General features: G+C 41.8%; 71 pseudogenes; all 71 read right to left on the reverse strand.

Annotated features, from left to right (window-relative positions):
* Positions 1-156: 156 nt before the first annotated feature.
* On the reverse strand, positions 157-275 carry LOC142702015 (5S ribosomal RNA; annotated as a pseudogene).
* A 67-nt stretch (positions 276-342) lies between these two features.
* On the reverse strand, positions 343-461 carry LOC142702000 (5S ribosomal RNA; annotated as a pseudogene).
* Positions 462-528: 67 nt separating this feature from the next.
* LOC142701851 (5S ribosomal RNA) lies at positions 529-647 on the reverse strand (annotated as a pseudogene).
* Positions 648-714: 67 nt separating this feature from the next.
* Positions 715-833, reverse strand: LOC142701814 (5S ribosomal RNA; annotated as a pseudogene).
* Positions 834-900: 67 nt separating this feature from the next.
* On the reverse strand, positions 901-1,019 carry LOC142701935 (5S ribosomal RNA; annotated as a pseudogene).
* Positions 1,020-1,086: 67 nt separating this feature from the next.
* Positions 1,087-1,205, reverse strand: LOC142702004 (5S ribosomal RNA; annotated as a pseudogene).
* Positions 1,206-1,272: 67 nt separating this feature from the next.
* Positions 1,273-1,391, reverse strand: LOC142701863 (5S ribosomal RNA; annotated as a pseudogene).
* A 67-nt stretch (positions 1,392-1,458) lies between these two features.
* On the reverse strand, positions 1,459-1,577 carry LOC142702023 (5S ribosomal RNA; annotated as a pseudogene).
* A 67-nt stretch (positions 1,578-1,644) lies between these two features.
* On the reverse strand, positions 1,645-1,763 carry LOC142701995 (5S ribosomal RNA; annotated as a pseudogene).
* A 67-nt stretch (positions 1,764-1,830) lies between these two features.
* LOC142701820 (5S ribosomal RNA) lies at positions 1,831-1,949 on the reverse strand (annotated as a pseudogene).
* Positions 1,950-2,016: 67 nt separating this feature from the next.
* On the reverse strand, positions 2,017-2,135 carry LOC142701776 (5S ribosomal RNA; annotated as a pseudogene).
* A 67-nt stretch (positions 2,136-2,202) lies between these two features.
* Positions 2,203-2,321, reverse strand: LOC142701852 (5S ribosomal RNA; annotated as a pseudogene).
* A 67-nt stretch (positions 2,322-2,388) lies between these two features.
* LOC142702013 (5S ribosomal RNA) lies at positions 2,389-2,507 on the reverse strand (annotated as a pseudogene).
* A 67-nt stretch (positions 2,508-2,574) lies between these two features.
* On the reverse strand, positions 2,575-2,693 carry LOC142701806 (5S ribosomal RNA; annotated as a pseudogene).
* Positions 2,694-2,760: 67 nt separating this feature from the next.
* Positions 2,761-2,879, reverse strand: LOC142701936 (5S ribosomal RNA; annotated as a pseudogene).
* A 67-nt stretch (positions 2,880-2,946) lies between these two features.
* LOC142701804 (5S ribosomal RNA) lies at positions 2,947-3,065 on the reverse strand (annotated as a pseudogene).
* A 67-nt stretch (positions 3,066-3,132) lies between these two features.
* Positions 3,133-3,251, reverse strand: LOC142702005 (5S ribosomal RNA; annotated as a pseudogene).
* A 67-nt stretch (positions 3,252-3,318) lies between these two features.
* On the reverse strand, positions 3,319-3,437 carry LOC142701805 (5S ribosomal RNA; annotated as a pseudogene).
* Positions 3,438-3,504: 67 nt separating this feature from the next.
* On the reverse strand, positions 3,505-3,623 carry LOC142701954 (5S ribosomal RNA; annotated as a pseudogene).
* A 253-nt stretch (positions 3,624-3,876) lies between these two features.
* Positions 3,877-3,995, reverse strand: LOC142701834 (5S ribosomal RNA; annotated as a pseudogene).
* A 67-nt stretch (positions 3,996-4,062) lies between these two features.
* LOC142701787 (5S ribosomal RNA) lies at positions 4,063-4,181 on the reverse strand (annotated as a pseudogene).
* A 253-nt stretch (positions 4,182-4,434) lies between these two features.
* Positions 4,435-4,553, reverse strand: LOC142702009 (5S ribosomal RNA; annotated as a pseudogene).
* A 67-nt stretch (positions 4,554-4,620) lies between these two features.
* Positions 4,621-4,739, reverse strand: LOC142701913 (5S ribosomal RNA; annotated as a pseudogene).
* Positions 4,740-4,992: 253 nt separating this feature from the next.
* Positions 4,993-5,111, reverse strand: LOC142701779 (5S ribosomal RNA; annotated as a pseudogene).
* A 67-nt stretch (positions 5,112-5,178) lies between these two features.
* Positions 5,179-5,297, reverse strand: LOC142701964 (5S ribosomal RNA; annotated as a pseudogene).
* Positions 5,298-5,364: 67 nt separating this feature from the next.
* On the reverse strand, positions 5,365-5,483 carry LOC142702025 (5S ribosomal RNA; annotated as a pseudogene).
* A 439-nt stretch (positions 5,484-5,922) lies between these two features.
* LOC142701832 (5S ribosomal RNA) lies at positions 5,923-6,041 on the reverse strand (annotated as a pseudogene).
* Positions 6,042-6,108: 67 nt separating this feature from the next.
* On the reverse strand, positions 6,109-6,227 carry LOC142701938 (5S ribosomal RNA; annotated as a pseudogene).
* A 67-nt stretch (positions 6,228-6,294) lies between these two features.
* On the reverse strand, positions 6,295-6,413 carry LOC142701972 (5S ribosomal RNA; annotated as a pseudogene).
* Positions 6,414-6,480: 67 nt separating this feature from the next.
* Positions 6,481-6,599, reverse strand: LOC142701914 (5S ribosomal RNA; annotated as a pseudogene).
* A 253-nt stretch (positions 6,600-6,852) lies between these two features.
* Positions 6,853-6,971, reverse strand: LOC142701780 (5S ribosomal RNA; annotated as a pseudogene).
* Positions 6,972-7,038: 67 nt separating this feature from the next.
* Positions 7,039-7,157, reverse strand: LOC142701965 (5S ribosomal RNA; annotated as a pseudogene).
* Positions 7,158-7,224: 67 nt separating this feature from the next.
* On the reverse strand, positions 7,225-7,343 carry LOC142702026 (5S ribosomal RNA; annotated as a pseudogene).
* A 253-nt stretch (positions 7,344-7,596) lies between these two features.
* On the reverse strand, positions 7,597-7,715 carry LOC142702006 (5S ribosomal RNA; annotated as a pseudogene).
* Positions 7,716-7,782: 67 nt separating this feature from the next.
* On the reverse strand, positions 7,783-7,901 carry LOC142701981 (5S ribosomal RNA; annotated as a pseudogene).
* A 67-nt stretch (positions 7,902-7,968) lies between these two features.
* On the reverse strand, positions 7,969-8,087 carry LOC142701825 (5S ribosomal RNA; annotated as a pseudogene).
* A 67-nt stretch (positions 8,088-8,154) lies between these two features.
* LOC142701845 (5S ribosomal RNA) lies at positions 8,155-8,273 on the reverse strand (annotated as a pseudogene).
* Positions 8,274-8,340: 67 nt separating this feature from the next.
* On the reverse strand, positions 8,341-8,459 carry LOC142701835 (5S ribosomal RNA; annotated as a pseudogene).
* A 67-nt stretch (positions 8,460-8,526) lies between these two features.
* LOC142701918 (5S ribosomal RNA) lies at positions 8,527-8,645 on the reverse strand (annotated as a pseudogene).
* A 67-nt stretch (positions 8,646-8,712) lies between these two features.
* Positions 8,713-8,831, reverse strand: LOC142701924 (5S ribosomal RNA; annotated as a pseudogene).
* Positions 8,832-8,898: 67 nt separating this feature from the next.
* Positions 8,899-9,017, reverse strand: LOC142701876 (5S ribosomal RNA; annotated as a pseudogene).
* A 67-nt stretch (positions 9,018-9,084) lies between these two features.
* On the reverse strand, positions 9,085-9,203 carry LOC142701873 (5S ribosomal RNA; annotated as a pseudogene).
* Positions 9,204-9,270: 67 nt separating this feature from the next.
* On the reverse strand, positions 9,271-9,389 carry LOC142701869 (5S ribosomal RNA; annotated as a pseudogene).
* A 67-nt stretch (positions 9,390-9,456) lies between these two features.
* Positions 9,457-9,575, reverse strand: LOC142701993 (5S ribosomal RNA; annotated as a pseudogene).
* A 67-nt stretch (positions 9,576-9,642) lies between these two features.
* Positions 9,643-9,761, reverse strand: LOC142701903 (5S ribosomal RNA; annotated as a pseudogene).
* Positions 9,762-9,828: 67 nt separating this feature from the next.
* Positions 9,829-9,947, reverse strand: LOC142701878 (5S ribosomal RNA; annotated as a pseudogene).
* Positions 9,948-10,014: 67 nt separating this feature from the next.
* On the reverse strand, positions 10,015-10,133 carry LOC142701948 (5S ribosomal RNA; annotated as a pseudogene).
* Positions 10,134-10,200: 67 nt separating this feature from the next.
* On the reverse strand, positions 10,201-10,319 carry LOC142701807 (5S ribosomal RNA; annotated as a pseudogene).
* Positions 10,320-10,386: 67 nt separating this feature from the next.
* On the reverse strand, positions 10,387-10,505 carry LOC142701982 (5S ribosomal RNA; annotated as a pseudogene).
* Positions 10,506-10,572: 67 nt separating this feature from the next.
* Positions 10,573-10,691, reverse strand: LOC142701967 (5S ribosomal RNA; annotated as a pseudogene).
* Positions 10,692-10,758: 67 nt separating this feature from the next.
* On the reverse strand, positions 10,759-10,877 carry LOC142702027 (5S ribosomal RNA; annotated as a pseudogene).
* A 253-nt stretch (positions 10,878-11,130) lies between these two features.
* LOC142701916 (5S ribosomal RNA) lies at positions 11,131-11,249 on the reverse strand (annotated as a pseudogene).
* A 67-nt stretch (positions 11,250-11,316) lies between these two features.
* Positions 11,317-11,435, reverse strand: LOC142702007 (5S ribosomal RNA; annotated as a pseudogene).
* Positions 11,436-11,502: 67 nt separating this feature from the next.
* LOC142701901 (5S ribosomal RNA) lies at positions 11,503-11,621 on the reverse strand (annotated as a pseudogene).
* Positions 11,622-11,688: 67 nt separating this feature from the next.
* On the reverse strand, positions 11,689-11,807 carry LOC142701884 (5S ribosomal RNA; annotated as a pseudogene).
* Positions 11,808-11,874: 67 nt separating this feature from the next.
* LOC142701857 (5S ribosomal RNA) lies at positions 11,875-11,993 on the reverse strand (annotated as a pseudogene).
* Positions 11,994-12,060: 67 nt separating this feature from the next.
* Positions 12,061-12,179, reverse strand: LOC142701836 (5S ribosomal RNA; annotated as a pseudogene).
* A 67-nt stretch (positions 12,180-12,246) lies between these two features.
* Positions 12,247-12,365, reverse strand: LOC142701881 (5S ribosomal RNA; annotated as a pseudogene).
* A 67-nt stretch (positions 12,366-12,432) lies between these two features.
* On the reverse strand, positions 12,433-12,551 carry LOC142701925 (5S ribosomal RNA; annotated as a pseudogene).
* Positions 12,552-12,618: 67 nt separating this feature from the next.
* LOC142701879 (5S ribosomal RNA) lies at positions 12,619-12,737 on the reverse strand (annotated as a pseudogene).
* A 67-nt stretch (positions 12,738-12,804) lies between these two features.
* LOC142701874 (5S ribosomal RNA) lies at positions 12,805-12,923 on the reverse strand (annotated as a pseudogene).
* A 67-nt stretch (positions 12,924-12,990) lies between these two features.
* On the reverse strand, positions 12,991-13,109 carry LOC142701893 (5S ribosomal RNA; annotated as a pseudogene).
* Positions 13,110-13,176: 67 nt separating this feature from the next.
* On the reverse strand, positions 13,177-13,295 carry LOC142701911 (5S ribosomal RNA; annotated as a pseudogene).
* A 67-nt stretch (positions 13,296-13,362) lies between these two features.
* LOC142701880 (5S ribosomal RNA) lies at positions 13,363-13,481 on the reverse strand (annotated as a pseudogene).
* A 67-nt stretch (positions 13,482-13,548) lies between these two features.
* On the reverse strand, positions 13,549-13,667 carry LOC142701847 (5S ribosomal RNA; annotated as a pseudogene).
* A 67-nt stretch (positions 13,668-13,734) lies between these two features.
* Positions 13,735-13,853, reverse strand: LOC142701871 (5S ribosomal RNA; annotated as a pseudogene).
* A 67-nt stretch (positions 13,854-13,920) lies between these two features.
* Positions 13,921-14,039, reverse strand: LOC142702008 (5S ribosomal RNA; annotated as a pseudogene).
* A 67-nt stretch (positions 14,040-14,106) lies between these two features.
* Positions 14,107-14,225, reverse strand: LOC142701816 (5S ribosomal RNA; annotated as a pseudogene).
* Positions 14,226-14,292: 67 nt separating this feature from the next.
* Positions 14,293-14,411, reverse strand: LOC142701900 (5S ribosomal RNA; annotated as a pseudogene).
* A 67-nt stretch (positions 14,412-14,478) lies between these two features.
* Positions 14,479-14,597, reverse strand: LOC142701937 (5S ribosomal RNA; annotated as a pseudogene).
* A 67-nt stretch (positions 14,598-14,664) lies between these two features.
* Positions 14,665-14,783, reverse strand: LOC142701906 (5S ribosomal RNA; annotated as a pseudogene).
* Positions 14,784-14,786: the final 3 nt, after the last annotated feature.

A 14,786-nucleotide genomic window follows, 5' to 3' on the forward strand; every position in this document is an offset into this window, starting at 1 on the left:
CTCCTACACTGGTACTAGCGAGGTCTTAAGCTGTGTAATTTCTGCGATCTGACGAGAGCAGGCACATTCAGTTTAGAATGGCCATTGCCATTAAATGCTTTATTCCATAGTCCTTTTTAATCGATTGTGAAACAAAATCTAAACAACATAATAAAAAGTCAACCGCACCACGGATTCCCAGACAGTCTCCCACACTGGTACTAGCGAAGCCTTAAGCTGTGTAACTTCTGCGATCTGATGAGAGCAGGCACATTCAGCTTAGAATGGCCATTGACATTAAAAGCCTTAATCCATAGTTCTATTTAATCGATTGTGAAACAAAATCTAAACGACATAATAAAAATTCAACCGCACCACGGATTCCCAGACAGTCTCCCACACTAGTACTAGCGAGGCCTTAAGCTGAGTAACTTCTGCGTTCTGACGAGAGCAGGCACATTCAGCTTAGTATGGCGATTGACGTTAAATGTTTTAATCCATAGTCCTATTTAATCTATTGTGAAACAAAATCTAAACGACATAATAAAAAGTCAACCGCACCACGGATTCCCAGACAGTCTCCGACACTGGTACTAGCGAGGCCTTAAGCTGTGTAACTTCTGCGATCTGACGAGAGCAGGCACATTCAGCTTAGAATGGCCATTGACATTAAATGCTTTAATCCATAGTCCTTTTTAATCGATTGTGAAACAAAATCTAAACGACATAATAAAAAGTCAACCGCACCACGGATTCCCAGACAGTCTCCCACTCTGGTACTAGCGAGGCCTTAAGCGGTGTAACTTCTGCGATCTGACGAGAGCAGGCACATTCAGCTTAGAATGGCCATTGACATTAAATGCTTTAATCCATAGTCCATTTTAATCGATTGTGAAACAAAATCTAAACGACATAATAAAAATTCAACCGCACCATGGATTCCCAGACAGTCTCCCACACTGGTACTAGCGAGGCCTTAAGCTGTGTAACTTCTGCGATCTGACGAGAGCAGGCACATTCAGCTTAGAATGGCCATTGACGTTAAATGCTTTAATCCATAGTCCTATTTAATCTATTGTGAAACAAAATCTAAACGACATAATAAATAGTCAACCGCACCACGGATTCCCAGACAGTCTCCCACACTGGTACTAGCGAGGCCTTAAGCTGTGTAACTTCTGCGATCTGACGAGAGCAGGCACATTCAGCTTAGAATGGCCATTGACATTAAATGCTTTAATCCATAGTCCTTTTTAATCGATTGTGAAACAAAATCTAAACGACATAATAAAAAGTCAACCGCACCACGGATTCCCAGACAGTCTCCCACACTGGTACTAGCGAGGCCTTAAGCTGTGTAACTTCTGCGATCTGACAAGAGCAGGGACTTTCAGCTTAGAATGGCCATTGACATTAAATGCTTTAATCCATAGTCCTTTTTAATCGATTGTGAAACAAAATCTAAACGACATAATAAATAGTCAACCGCACCACGGATTCCCAGACAGTCTCCCACACTGGTACTAGCGAGGCCTTAAGCTGTGTAACTTCTGCGATCTGACGAGAGCAGGGACATTCAGCTTAGAATGGCCATTGACATTAAATTCTTTAATCCATAGTCCTTTTTAATCGATTGTGAAACAAAATCTAAACGACATAATAAAGATTCAACCGCACCACGGATTCACAGACAGTCTCCTACACTGGTACTAGCGAGGTCTTAAGCTGTGTAACTTCTGCGATCTGACGAGAGCAGGCACATTCAGTTTAGAATGGCCATTGACATTAAATGCTTTATTCCATAGTCCTTTTTAATCGATTGTGAAACAAAATCTAAACAACATAATAAAAAGTCAACCGCACCACGGATTCCCAGACAGTCTCCCACACTGGTACTAGCGAGGCCTTAAGCTGTGTAACTTCTGCGATCTGATGAGAGCAGGCACATTCAGCTTAGAATGGCCATTGACATTAAAAGCCTTAATCCATAGTTCTATTTAATCTATTGTGAAACAAAATCTAAACAACATAATAAGAAGTCAACCGCACCACGGATTCCCAGACAGTCTCCCACACTAGTACTAGCGAGGCCTTAAGCTGAGTAACTTCTGCGTTCTGACGAGAGCAGGCACATTCAGCTTAGAATGGCGATTGACGTTAAATGTTTTAATCCATAGTCCTATTTAATCTATTGTGAAACAAAATCTAAACGACATAATAAAAAGTCAACCGCACCACGGATTCCCAGACAGTCTCCGACACTGGTACTAGCGAGGCCTTAAGCTGTGTAACTTCTGCGATCTGACGAGAGCAGGCACATTCAGCTTAGAATGGCCATTGACATTAAATGCTTTAATCCATAGTCCTTTTTAATCGATTGTGAAACAAAATCTAAACGACATAATAAAAAGTCAACCGCACCACAGATTCCCAGACAGTCTCCCACTCTGGTACTAGCGAGGCCTTAAGCTGTGTAACTTCTGCGATCTGACGAGAGCAGGCACATTCAGCTTAGAATGGCCATTGACATTAAATGCTTTAATCCATAGTCCTTTTTAATCGATTGTGAAACAAAATCTAAACGACATAATAAAAAGGCAACCGCACCACGGATTCCCAGACAGTCTCCCACACTGGTACTAGCGAGGCCTTAAGCTGTGTAACTTCTGCGATCTGACGAGAGCAGGCACATTCAGCTTAGAATGGCCATTGACATTAAATGCTTTAATCCATAGTCCTTTTTAATCGATTGTGAAACAAAATCTAAACGACATAATAAAAATTCAACCGCACCATGGATTCCCAGACAGTCTCCCACACTGGTACTAGCGAGGCCTTAAGCTGTGTAACTTCTGCGATCTGACGAGAGCAGGCACATTCAGCTTAGAATGGCCATTGACGTTAAATGCTTTAATCCATAGTCCTATTTAATCTATTGTGAAACAAAATCTAAACGACATAATAAATAGTCAACCGCACCACGGATTCCCAGACAGTCTCCCACACTGGTACTAGAGAGGCCTTAAGCTGTGTAACTTCTGCGATCTGACGAGAGCAGGCACATTCAGCTTAGAATGGCCATTGACGTTCAATGCTTTAATCCATAGTCCTATTTAATCTATTGTGAAACAAAATCTAAACGACATAATAAAAAGTCAACCGCACCACGGATTCCCAGACAGTCTCCCACACTGGTACTAGCGAGGCCTTAAGCTGTGTAACTTCTGCGATCTGACGAGAGCAGGCACATTCAGCTTAGAATGGCCATTGACGTTAAATGCTTTAATCCATAGTCCTATTTAATCTATTGTGAAACAAAATCTAAACGACATAATAAATAGTCAACCGCACCACGGATTCCCAGACAGTCTCCCACACTGGTACTAGAGAGGCCTTAAGCTGTGTAACTTCTGCGATCTGACGAGAGCAGGCACATTCAGCTTAGAATGGCCATTGACGTTCAATGCTTTAATCCATAGTCCTATTTAATCTATTGTGAAACAAAATCTAAACGACATAATAAAAAGTCAACCGCACCACGGATTCCCAGACAGTCTCCCACACTGGTACTAGCGAGGCCTTAAGCTGTGCAACTTCGGCGATCTGACGAGAGCAGGCACATTCAGCTTAGAATGGCCATTGACATTAAATGCTTTAATCCATAGTCCTTTTTAATCGATTGTGAAACAAAATCTAAACGACATAATAAATAGTCAACCGCACCACGGATTCCCAGACAGTCTCCCTCACTGGTACTAGCGAGACCTTAAGCTGTGTAACTTCTGCGATCTGACGAGGGCAGGCACATTCAGCTTTGAATGGCCATTGACATTAAAAGCCTTAATCCATAGTCCTATTTAATCTATTGTGAAACAAAATCTAAACAACATAATAAAAAGTCAACCGCACCACGGATTCCCAGACAGTCTCCCACACTGGTACTAGCAAGGCCTTAAGCTGTGTAACTTCTGCGATCTGACGAGAGCAGGGACATTCAGCTTAGAATGGCCATTGACATTAAATGCTTTAATCCATAGTCCTTTTTAATCGATTGTGAAACAAAATCTAAACGACATAATAAAAATTCAACCGCACCACGGATTCCCAGACAGTCTCCCACACTAGTACTTGCGAGGCCTTAAGCTGTGTAACTTCTGCGTTCTGACGAGAGCAGGCACATTCAACTTAGAATGGCGATTGACGTTAAATGCTTTAATCCATAGTCCTAATTAATCTATTGTGAAACAAAATCTAAACGACATAATAAAAAGTCAACCGCACCACGGATTCCCAGACAGTCTCCGACACTGATACTAGCGAGGCCTTAAGCTGTGTAACTTCTGCGATCTGACGAGAGAAGGCACATTCAGCATAGAATGGCCATTGACATTAAATGCTTTAATCCATAGTCCTTTTTAATCGATTGTGAAACAAAATCTAAACGACATAATAAATAGTCAACCGCACCACGGATTCCCAGGCAGTCTCCCACACTGGTACTAGCGAGGCCTTAAGCTGTGTAACTTCTGCGATCTGACGAGAGCAGGGACATTCAGCTTAGAATGGCCATTGACATTAAATGCTTTAATCCATAGTCCTTTTTAATCGATTGTGAAACAAAATCTAAACGACATAATAAAAATTCAACCGCACCACGGATTCACAGACAGTCTCCCACACTGGTACTAGCGAGGCCTTAAGCTGTGTAACTTCTGCGATCTGACGAGAGCAGGCACATTCAGCTTAGAATGGCCATTGACGTTAAATGTTTTAATCCATAGTCCTATTTAATCTATTGTGAAACAAAATCTAAACGACATAATAAAAAGTCAACCGCCCCAAGGATTCCCAGACAGTCTCCCACATAAGTACTAGCAAGGCCTTAAGCTGTGTAACTTCTGCGATCTGACGAGAGGAGGCACATTCAGCTTATAATGGCCATTGACATTAAATGCTTTAATCCATAGTCCTTTTTAATCGATTGTGAAACAAAATCTAAACGACATAATAAAAATTCAACCGCACCACGGATTCCCAGACAGTCTCCCACACTAGTACTAGCGAGGCCTTAAGCTGTGTAACTTCTGCGTTCTGACGAGAGCAGGCACATTCAGCTTAGAATGGCCATTGACGTTCAATGCTTTAATCCATAGTCCTATTTAATCTATTGTGAAACAAAATCTAAACGACATAATAAAAAGTCAACCGCACCACGGATTCCCAGGCAGTCTCCCACACTGATACTAGCGAGGCCTTAAGCTGTGTAACTTCGGCGATCTGGCGAGAGCAGGCACATTCAGCTTAGAATGGCCATTGACATTAAATGCTTTAATCCATAGTCCTTTTTAATCGATTGTGGAACAAAATCTAAACAACATAATAAAAAGTCAACCGCACCACGGATTCCCAGACAGTCTCCCACACTGGTACTAGCGAGGCCTTAAGCTGTGTAACTTCTGCGATCTGACGAGAGCAGGGACATTCAGCTTAGAATGGCCATTGACGTTAAATTCTTTAATCCATAGTCCTATTTAATCTATTGTGAAACAAAATCTAAACGACATAATAAAAAGTCAACCGCCCCAAGGATTCCCAGACAGTCTCCCACATAAGTACTAGCAAGGCCTTAAGCTGTGTAACTTCTGCGATCTGACGAGAGGAGGCACATTCAGCTTAGAATGGCCATTGACATTAATTGCTTTAATCCATAGTCCTTTTTAATCGATTGTGAAACAAAATCTAAATGACATAATAAAAATTCAACCGCACCACGGATTCCCAGACAGTCTCCCACACTGGTACTAGCGAGGCATTAAGCTGTGTAACTTCTGCGATCTAACGAGAGCAGGCACATTCAGTTTAGAAAGGCCATTGACATTAAATGCTTTATTCCATAGTCCTTTTTAATCGATTGTGAAACAAAATCAAAACAACATAATAAAAAGTCAACCGCACCACGGATTCCCAGACAGTCTCCCACACTGGTACTAGCGAGGCCTTAAGCTGTGTAACTTCTGCGATCTGATGAGAGCAGGCACATTCAGCTTAGAATGGCCATTGACATTAAAAGCTTTAATCCATAGTCCTATTTAATCTATTGTGAAACAAAATCTAAACAACATAATAAAAAGTCAACCGCACCACGGATTCCCAGACAGTCTCCCACACTGGTACTAGCAAGGCCTTAAGCTGTGTAACTTCTGCGATCTGCCGAGAGCAGGGACATTCAGCTTAGAATGGCCATTGACATTAAATGCTTTAATCCATAGTCCTTTTTAATCGATTGTGAAACAAAATCTAAACGACATAATAAAAAGGCAAACGCACCACGGATTCCCAGACAGTCTCCCACACTGCTACTAGCGAGGCCTTAAGCTGTGTAACTTCTGCGATCTGACGAGAGCAGGGACATTCAGCTTAGAATGGCCATTGACATTAAATGCTTTAATCCATAGTCCTTTTTAATCGATTGTGAAACAAAATCTAAACGACATAATAAAAATTCAACCGCACCACGGATTCACAGACAGTCTCCCACACTGGTACTAGCGAGGCCTTAAGCTGTGTAACTTCTGCGATCTGACGAGAGCAGGCACATTCAGCTTAGAATGGCCATTGACGTTAAATGTTTTAATCCATAGTCCTATTTAATCTATTGTGAAACAAAATCTAAACGACATAATAAAAAGTCAACCGCCCCAAGGATTCCCAGACAGTCTCCCACATAAGTACTAGCAAGGCCTTAAGCTGTGTAACTTCTGCGATCTGACGAGAGGAGGCACATTCAGCTTATAATGGCCATTGACATTAAATGCTTTAATCCATAGTCCTTTTTAATCGATTGTGAAACAAAATCTAAACGACATAATAAAAATTCAACCGCACCACGGATTCCCAGACAGTCTCCCACACTAGTACTAGCGAGGCCTTAAGCTGTGTAACTTCTGCGTTCTGACGAGAGCAGGCACATTCAGCTTAGAATGGCCATTGACGTTCAATGCTTTAATCCATAGTCCTATTTAATCTATTGTGAAACAAAATCTAAACGACATAATAAAAAGTCAACCGCACCACGGATTCCCAGGCAGTCTCCCACACTGATACTAGCGAGGCCTTAAGCTGTGTAACTTCGGCGATCTGGCGAGAGCAGGCACATTCAGCTTAGAATGGCCATTGACATTAAATGCTTTAATCCATAGTCCTTTTTAATCGATTGTGGAACAAAATCTAAACAACATAATAAAAAGTCAACCGCACCACGGATTCCCAGACAGTCTCCCACACTGGTACTAGCGAGGCCTTAAGCTGTGTAACTTCTGCGATCTGACGAGAGCAGGGACATTCAGCTTAGAATGGCCATTGACGTTAAATTCTTTAATCCATAGTCCTATTTAATCTATTGTGAAACAAAATCTAAACGACATAATAAAAAGTCAACCGCCCCAAGGATTCCCAGACAGTCTCCCACATAAGTACTAGCAAGGCCTTAAGCTGTGTAACTTCTGCGATCTGACGAGAGGAGGCACATTCAGCTTAGAATGGCCATTGACGTTAAATGCTTTAATCCATAGTCCTATTTAATCGATTGTGAAACAAAATCTAAACGACATAATAAAAAGTCAACCGCACCACGGATTCCCAGACAGTCTCCCACACTGGTACTAGCGAGGCCTTAAGCTGTGTAACTTCTGCGATCTGACGAGAGCAGGCACATTCAGCTTAGAATGGCCATTGACATTAAATGCTTTAATCCATAGTCCTTTTTAATTGATTGTGAAACAAAATCTAAACGACATAATAAAAATACAACCGCACCACGGATTCCCAGACAGTCTCCCACACAGGTACTAGCGAGGCCTTAAGCTGTGTAACTTCTGCGATCTGACGAGAGCTGGCACATTCAGCTTAGAATGGCCATTGACATTAAACGCTTTAATCCATAGTCCTTTTTAATCGATTGTGAAACAAAATCTAAACGACATAATAAAAAGTCAACCGCACCACGGATTCCCAGACAGTCTCCGACACTGGTACTAGCGAGGCCTTAAGCTGTGTAACTTCTGCGATCTGACGGGAGCAGGGACATTCAGCTTAGAATGGCCATTGACGTTAAATGCTTTAATCCATAGTCCTATTTAATCTACTGTGAAACAAAATCTAAACGACATAATAAAAAGTCAACCGCACCACGGATTCCCAGACAGTCTCCCACACTGGTACTAGCGAGGCCTTAAGCTGTGTAACTTCTGCGATCTGATGAGAGCAGGCACATTCAGCTTAGAATGGCCATTGACATTAAAAGCCTTAATCCATAGTCCTATTTAATCTATTGTGAAACAAAATCTAAACAACATAATAAAAAGTCAACCGCACCACGGATTCCCAGACAGTCTCCCACACTGGTACTAGCAAGGCCTTAAGCTGTGTAACTTCTGCGATCTGACGAGAGCAGGGACATTCAGCTTAGAATGGCCATTGACATTAAATGCTTTAATCCATAGTCCTTTTTAATCGATTGTGAAACAAAATCTAAACGACATAATAAAAATTCAACCGCACCACGAATTCCCTGACAGTCTCCCACACTAGTACTAGCGAGGCCTTAAGCTGTGTAACTTCTGCGTTCTGACGAGAGCAGGTATATTCAGCTTAGAATGGCGATTGACGTTAAATGCTTTAATCCATAGTCCTATTTAATCTATTGTGAAACAAAATCTAAACGACATAATAAAAAGTCAACCGCACCACGGATTCCCAGACAGTCTCCGACACTGGTACTAGCGAGGACTTAAGCTGTGTAACTTCTGCGATCTGACGAGAGCAGGCACATTCAGCTTAGAATGGCCATTGACATTAAATGCTTTAATCCATAGTCCTTTTTAATCGATTGAGAAACAAAATCTAAACGACATAATAAAAAGTCAACCGCACCACGGATTCCCAGACAGTCTCCCACTCTGGTACTAGCCAGGCCTTAAGCTGTGTAACTTCTGCGATCTGACGAGAGCAGGGACATTCAGCTTAGAATTGCCATTGACATTAAATGCTTTAATCCATAGTCCTTTTTAATCGATTGTGAAGCAAAATCTAAACGACATAATAAAAATTCAACCGCACCACGGATTCCCAGACAGTCTCCCACACTGGTACTAGCGAGGCCTTAAGCTGTGTAACTTCTGCGATCTGACGAGAGCAGGCACATACAGCTTAGAATGGCCATTGACGTTAAATGCTTTAATCCATAGTCCTATTTAATCTATTGTGAAACAAAATCTAAACGACATAATAAAAATTCAACCGCACCACGAATTCCCTGACAGTCTCCCACACTAGTACTAGCGAGGCCTTAAGCTGTGTAACTTCTGCGTTCTGACGAGAGCAGGTACATTCAGCTTAGAATGGCGATTGACGTTAAATGCTTTAATCCATAGTCCTATTTAATCTATTGTGAAACAAAATCTAAACGACATAATAAAAAGTCAACCGCACCACGGATTCCCAGACAGTCTCCCACTCTGGTACTAGCCAGGCCTTAAGCTGTGTAACTTCTGCGATCTGACGAGAGAAGGGACATTCAGCTTAGAATTGCCATTGACATTAAATGCTTTAATCCATAGTCCTTTTTAATCGATTGTGAAGCAAAATCTAAACGACATAATAAAAATTCAACCGCACCACGGATTCCCAGACAGTCTCCCACTCTGGTACTAGCGAGGACTTAAGCTGTGTAACTTCTGCGATCTGACGAGAGCAGGCACATTCAGCTTAGAATGGCCATTGACATTAAATGCTTTAATCCATAGTCCTTTTTAATCGATTGAGAAACAAAATCTAAACGACATAATAAAAAGTCAACCGCACCACGGATTCCCAGACAGTCTCCCACTCTGGTACTAGCCAGGCCTTAAGCTGTGTAACTTCTGCGATCTGACGAGAGCAGGGACATTCAGCTTAGAATTGCCATTGACATTAAATGCTTTAATCCATAGTCCTTATTAATCGATTGTGAAGCAAAATCTAAACGACATAATAAAAATTCAACCGCACCACGGATTCCCAGACAGTCTCCCACACTGGTACTAGCGAGGCCTTAAGCTGTGTAACTTCTGCGATCTGCCGAGAGCAGGCACATTCAGCTTAGAATGGCCATTGACGTTAAATGCTTTAATCCATAGTCCTATTTAATCTATTGTGAAACAAAATCTAAACGACATAATAGAAAATCAACCGCACCACGGATTCCCAGACAGTCTCCCACACTGGTACTAGCGAGGCCTTAAGCTGTGTAACTTCTGCGATCTGACGAGAGCAGGCACATTCAGCTTAGAATGGCCATTGAAATTAAATGCTTTAATCCATAGTCCTTTTTAATCGATTGTGAAACAAAATCTAAACGACATAATAAAAAGTCAACCGCACCACGGATTCCCAGACAGTCTCCCACATAAGTACTAGCAAGGCCTTAAGCTGTGTAACTTCTGCGATCTGACGAGAGGAGGCACATTCAGCTTAGAATGGCCATTGACGTTCAATGCTTTAATCCATAGTCCTATTTAATCTATTGTGAAACAAAATCTAAACGACATAATAAAAAGTCAACCGCACCACGGATTCCCAGGCAGTCTCCCACACTGATACTAGCGAGGCCTTAAGCTGTGTAACTTCGGCGATCTGGCGAGAGCAGGCACATTCAGCTTAGAATGGCCATTGACATTAAATGCTTTAATCCATAGTCCTTTTTAATCGATTGTGGAACAAAATCTAAACAACATAATAAAAAGTCAACCGCACCACGGATTCCCAGACAGTCTCCCACACTGGTACTAGCGAGGCCTTAAGCTGTGTAACTTCTGCGATCTGACGAGAGCAGGGACATTCAGCTTAGAATGGCCATTGACGTTAAATTCTTTAATCCATAGTCCTATTTAATCTATTGTGAAACAAAATCTAAACGACATAATAAAAAGTCAACCGCCCCAAGGATTCCCAGACAGTCTCCCACATAAGTACTAGCAAGGCCTTAAGCTGTGTAACTTCTGCGATCTGACGAGAGGAGGCACATTCAGCTTAGAATGGCCATTGACATTAAATGCTTTAATCCATAGTCCTTTTTAATCGATTGTGAAACAAAATCTAAATGACATAATAAAAATTCAACCGCACCACGGATTCCCAGACAGTCTCCCACACTGGTACTAGCGAGGCCTTAAGCTGTGTAACTTCTGCGATCTGACGAGAGCAGGGACATTCAGCTTAGAATTGCCATTGACGTTAAATGCTTTAATCCATAGTCCTATTTAATCGATTGTGAAACAAAATCTAAACGACATAATAAAAAGTCAACCGCACCACGGATTCCCAGACAGTCTCCCACACTGGTACTAGCGAGGCCTTAAGCTGTGTAACTTCTGCGATCTGACGAGAGCAGGCACATTCAGCTTAGAATGGCCATTGACATTAAATGCTTTAATCCATAGTCCTTTTTAATTGATTGTGAAACAAAATCTAAACGACATAATAAAAATACAACCGCACCACGGATTCCCAGACAGTCTCCCACACAGGTACTAGCGAGGCCTTAAGCTGTGTAACTTCTGCGATCTGACGAGAGCAGGCACATTCAGCTTAGAATGGCCATTGACATTAAACGCTTTAATCCATAGTCCTTTTTAATCGATTGTGAAACAAAATCTAAACGACATAATAAAAAGTCAACCGCACCACGGATTCCCAGACAGTCTCCGACACTGGTACTAGCGAGGCCTTAAGCTGTGTAACTTCTGCGATCTGACGAGAGCAGGGACATTCAGCTTAGAATGGCCATTGACGTTAAATGCTTTAATCCATAGTCCTATTTAATCTACTGTGAAACAAAATCTAAACGACATAATAAAAAGTCAACCGCACCACGGATTCCCAGACAGTCTCCCACACTGGTACTAGCGAGGCCTTAAGCTGTGTAACTTCTGCGATCTGATGAGAGCAGGCACATTCAGCTTAGAATGGCCATTGACATTAAAAGCCTTAATCCATAGTCCTATTTAATCTATTGTGAAACAAAATCTAAACAACATAATAAAAAGTCAACCGCACCACGGATTCCCAGACAGTCTCCCACACTGGTACTAGCAAGGCCTTAAGCTGTGTAACTTCTGCGATCTGACGAGAGCAGGGACATTCAGCTTAGAATGGCCATTGACATTAAATGCTTTAATCCATAGTCCTTTTTAATCGATTGTGAAACAAAATCTAAACGACATAATAAAAATTCAACCGCACCACGAATTCCCTGACAGTCTCCCACACTAGTACTAGCGAGGCCTTAAGCTGTGTAACTTCTGCGTTCTGACGAGAGCAGGTACATTCAGCTTAGAATGGCGATTGACGTTAAATGCTTTAATCCATAGTCCTATTTAATCTATTGTGAAACAAAATCTAAACGACATAATAAAAAGTCAACCGCACCACGGATTCCCAGACAGTCTCCGACACTGGTACTAGCGAGGACTTAAGCTGTGTAACTTCTGCGATCTGACGAGAGCAGGCACATTCAGCTTAGAATGGCCATTGACATTAAATGCTTTAATCCATAGTCCTTTTTAATCGATTGAGAAACAAAATCTAAACGACATAATAAAAAGTCAACCGCACCACGGATTCCCAGACAGTCTCCCACTCTGGTACTAGCCAGGCCTTAAGCTGTGTAACTTCTGCGATCTGACGAGAGCAGGGACATTCAGCTTAGAATTGCCATTGACATTAAATGCTTTAATCCATAGTCCTTTTTAATCGATTGTGAAGCAAAATCTAAACGACATAATAAAAATTCAACCGCACCACGGATTCCCAGACAGTCTCCCACACTGGTACTAGCGAGGCCTTAAGCTGTGTAACTTCTGCGATCTGACGAGAGCAGGCACATACAGCTTAGAATGGCCATTGACGTTAAATGCTTTAATCCATAGTCCTATTTAATCTATTGTGAAACAAAATCTAAACGACATAATAAAAATTCAACCGCACCACGAATTCCCTGACAGTCTCCCACACTAGTACTAGCGAGGCCTTAAGCTGTGTAACTTCTGCGTTCTGACGAGAGCAGGTACATTCAGCTTAGAATGGCGATTGACGTTAAATGCTTTAATCCATAGTCCTATTTAATCTATTGTGAAACAAAATCTAAACGACATAATAAAAAGTCAACCGCACCACGGATTCCCAGACAGTCTCCGACACTAGTACTAGCGAGGACTTAAGCTGTGTAACTTCTGCGATCTGACGAGAGCAGGCACATTCAGCTTAGAATGGCCATTGACATTAAATGCTTTAATCCATAGTCCTTTTTAATCGATTGAGAAACAAAATCTAAACGACATAATAAAAAGTCAACCGCACCACGGATTCCCAGACAGTCTCCCACTCTGGTACTAGCCAGGCCTTAAGCTGTGTAACTTCTGCGATCTGACGAGAGCAGGGACATTCAGCTTAGAATTGCCATTGACATTAAATGCTTTAATCCATAGTCCTTTTTAATCGATTGTGAAGCAAAATCTAAACGACATAATAAAAATTCAACCGCACCACGGATTCCCAGACAGTCTCCCACACTGGTACTAGCGAGGCCTTAAGCTGTGTAACTTCTGCGATCTGACGAGAGCAGGCACATTCAGCTTAGAATGGCCATTGACGTTAAATGCTTTAATCCATAGTCCTATTTAATCTATTGTGAAACAAAATCTAAACGACATAATAGAAAATCAACCGCACCACAGATTCCCAGACAGTCTCCCACACTGGTACTAGCGAGGCCTTAAGCTGTGTAACTTCTGCGATCTGACGAGAGCAGGCACATTCAGCTTAGAATGGCCATTGAAATTAAATGCTTTAATCCATAGTCCTTTTTAATCGATTGTGAAACAAAATCTAAACGACATAATAAAAAGTCAACCGCACCACGGATTCCCAGACAGTCTCCCACACTGGTACTAGCGAGGCCTTAAGCTGTGTAACTTCTGCGATCTGACGAGAGCAGGCACATTCAGCTTAGAATGGCCATTGACATTAAATGCTTTAATCCATAGTCCTTTTTAATCGATTGTGAAGCAAAATCTAAACGACATAATAAAAAGTCAACCGCACCACAGATTCCCAGACAGTCTCCCACACTGGTACTAGCGAGGCCTTAAGCTGTGTAACTTCTGCGATCTGACGAGAGCAGGGACATTCAGCTTAGAATGGCCATTGACGTTAAATGCTTTAATCCATAGTCCTATTTAATCTATTGTGAAACAAAATCTAAACGACATAATAAAAAGTCAACCGCACCACGGATTCCCAGACAGTCTCCCACACTGGTACTAGCGAGGCCTTAAGCTGTGTAACTTCTGCGATCTGATGAGAGCAGGTACATTCAGCTTAGAATGGCCATTGACATTAAAAGCCTTAATCCATAGTCCTATTTAATCTATTGTGAAACAAAATCTAAACAACATAATAAAGAGTCAACCGCACCACGGATTCCCAGACAGTCTCCCACACTGGTAATAGCAAGGCCTTAAGCTGTGTAACTTCTGCGATCTGACGAGAGCAGGGACATTCAGCTTAGAATGGCCATTGACATTAAATGCTTTAATCCATAGTCCTTTTTAATCGATTGTGAAACAAAATCTAAACGACATAATAAAAATTCAACCGCACCACGGATTCCCAGACAGTCTCCCACACTAGTACTAGCGAGGCCTTAAGCTGTGTAACTTCTGCGTTCTGACGAGAGCAGGCACATTCAGCTTAGAATGGCGATTGACGTT

Source organism: Rhinoderma darwinii, unplaced genomic scaffold (genome assembly GCF_050947455.1).
Source record: "Rhinoderma darwinii isolate aRhiDar2 unplaced genomic scaffold, aRhiDar2.hap1 Scaffold_2245, whole genome shotgun sequence".
NCBI lineage: Eukaryota > Metazoa > Chordata > Amphibia > Anura > Rhinodermatidae > Rhinoderma > Rhinoderma darwinii.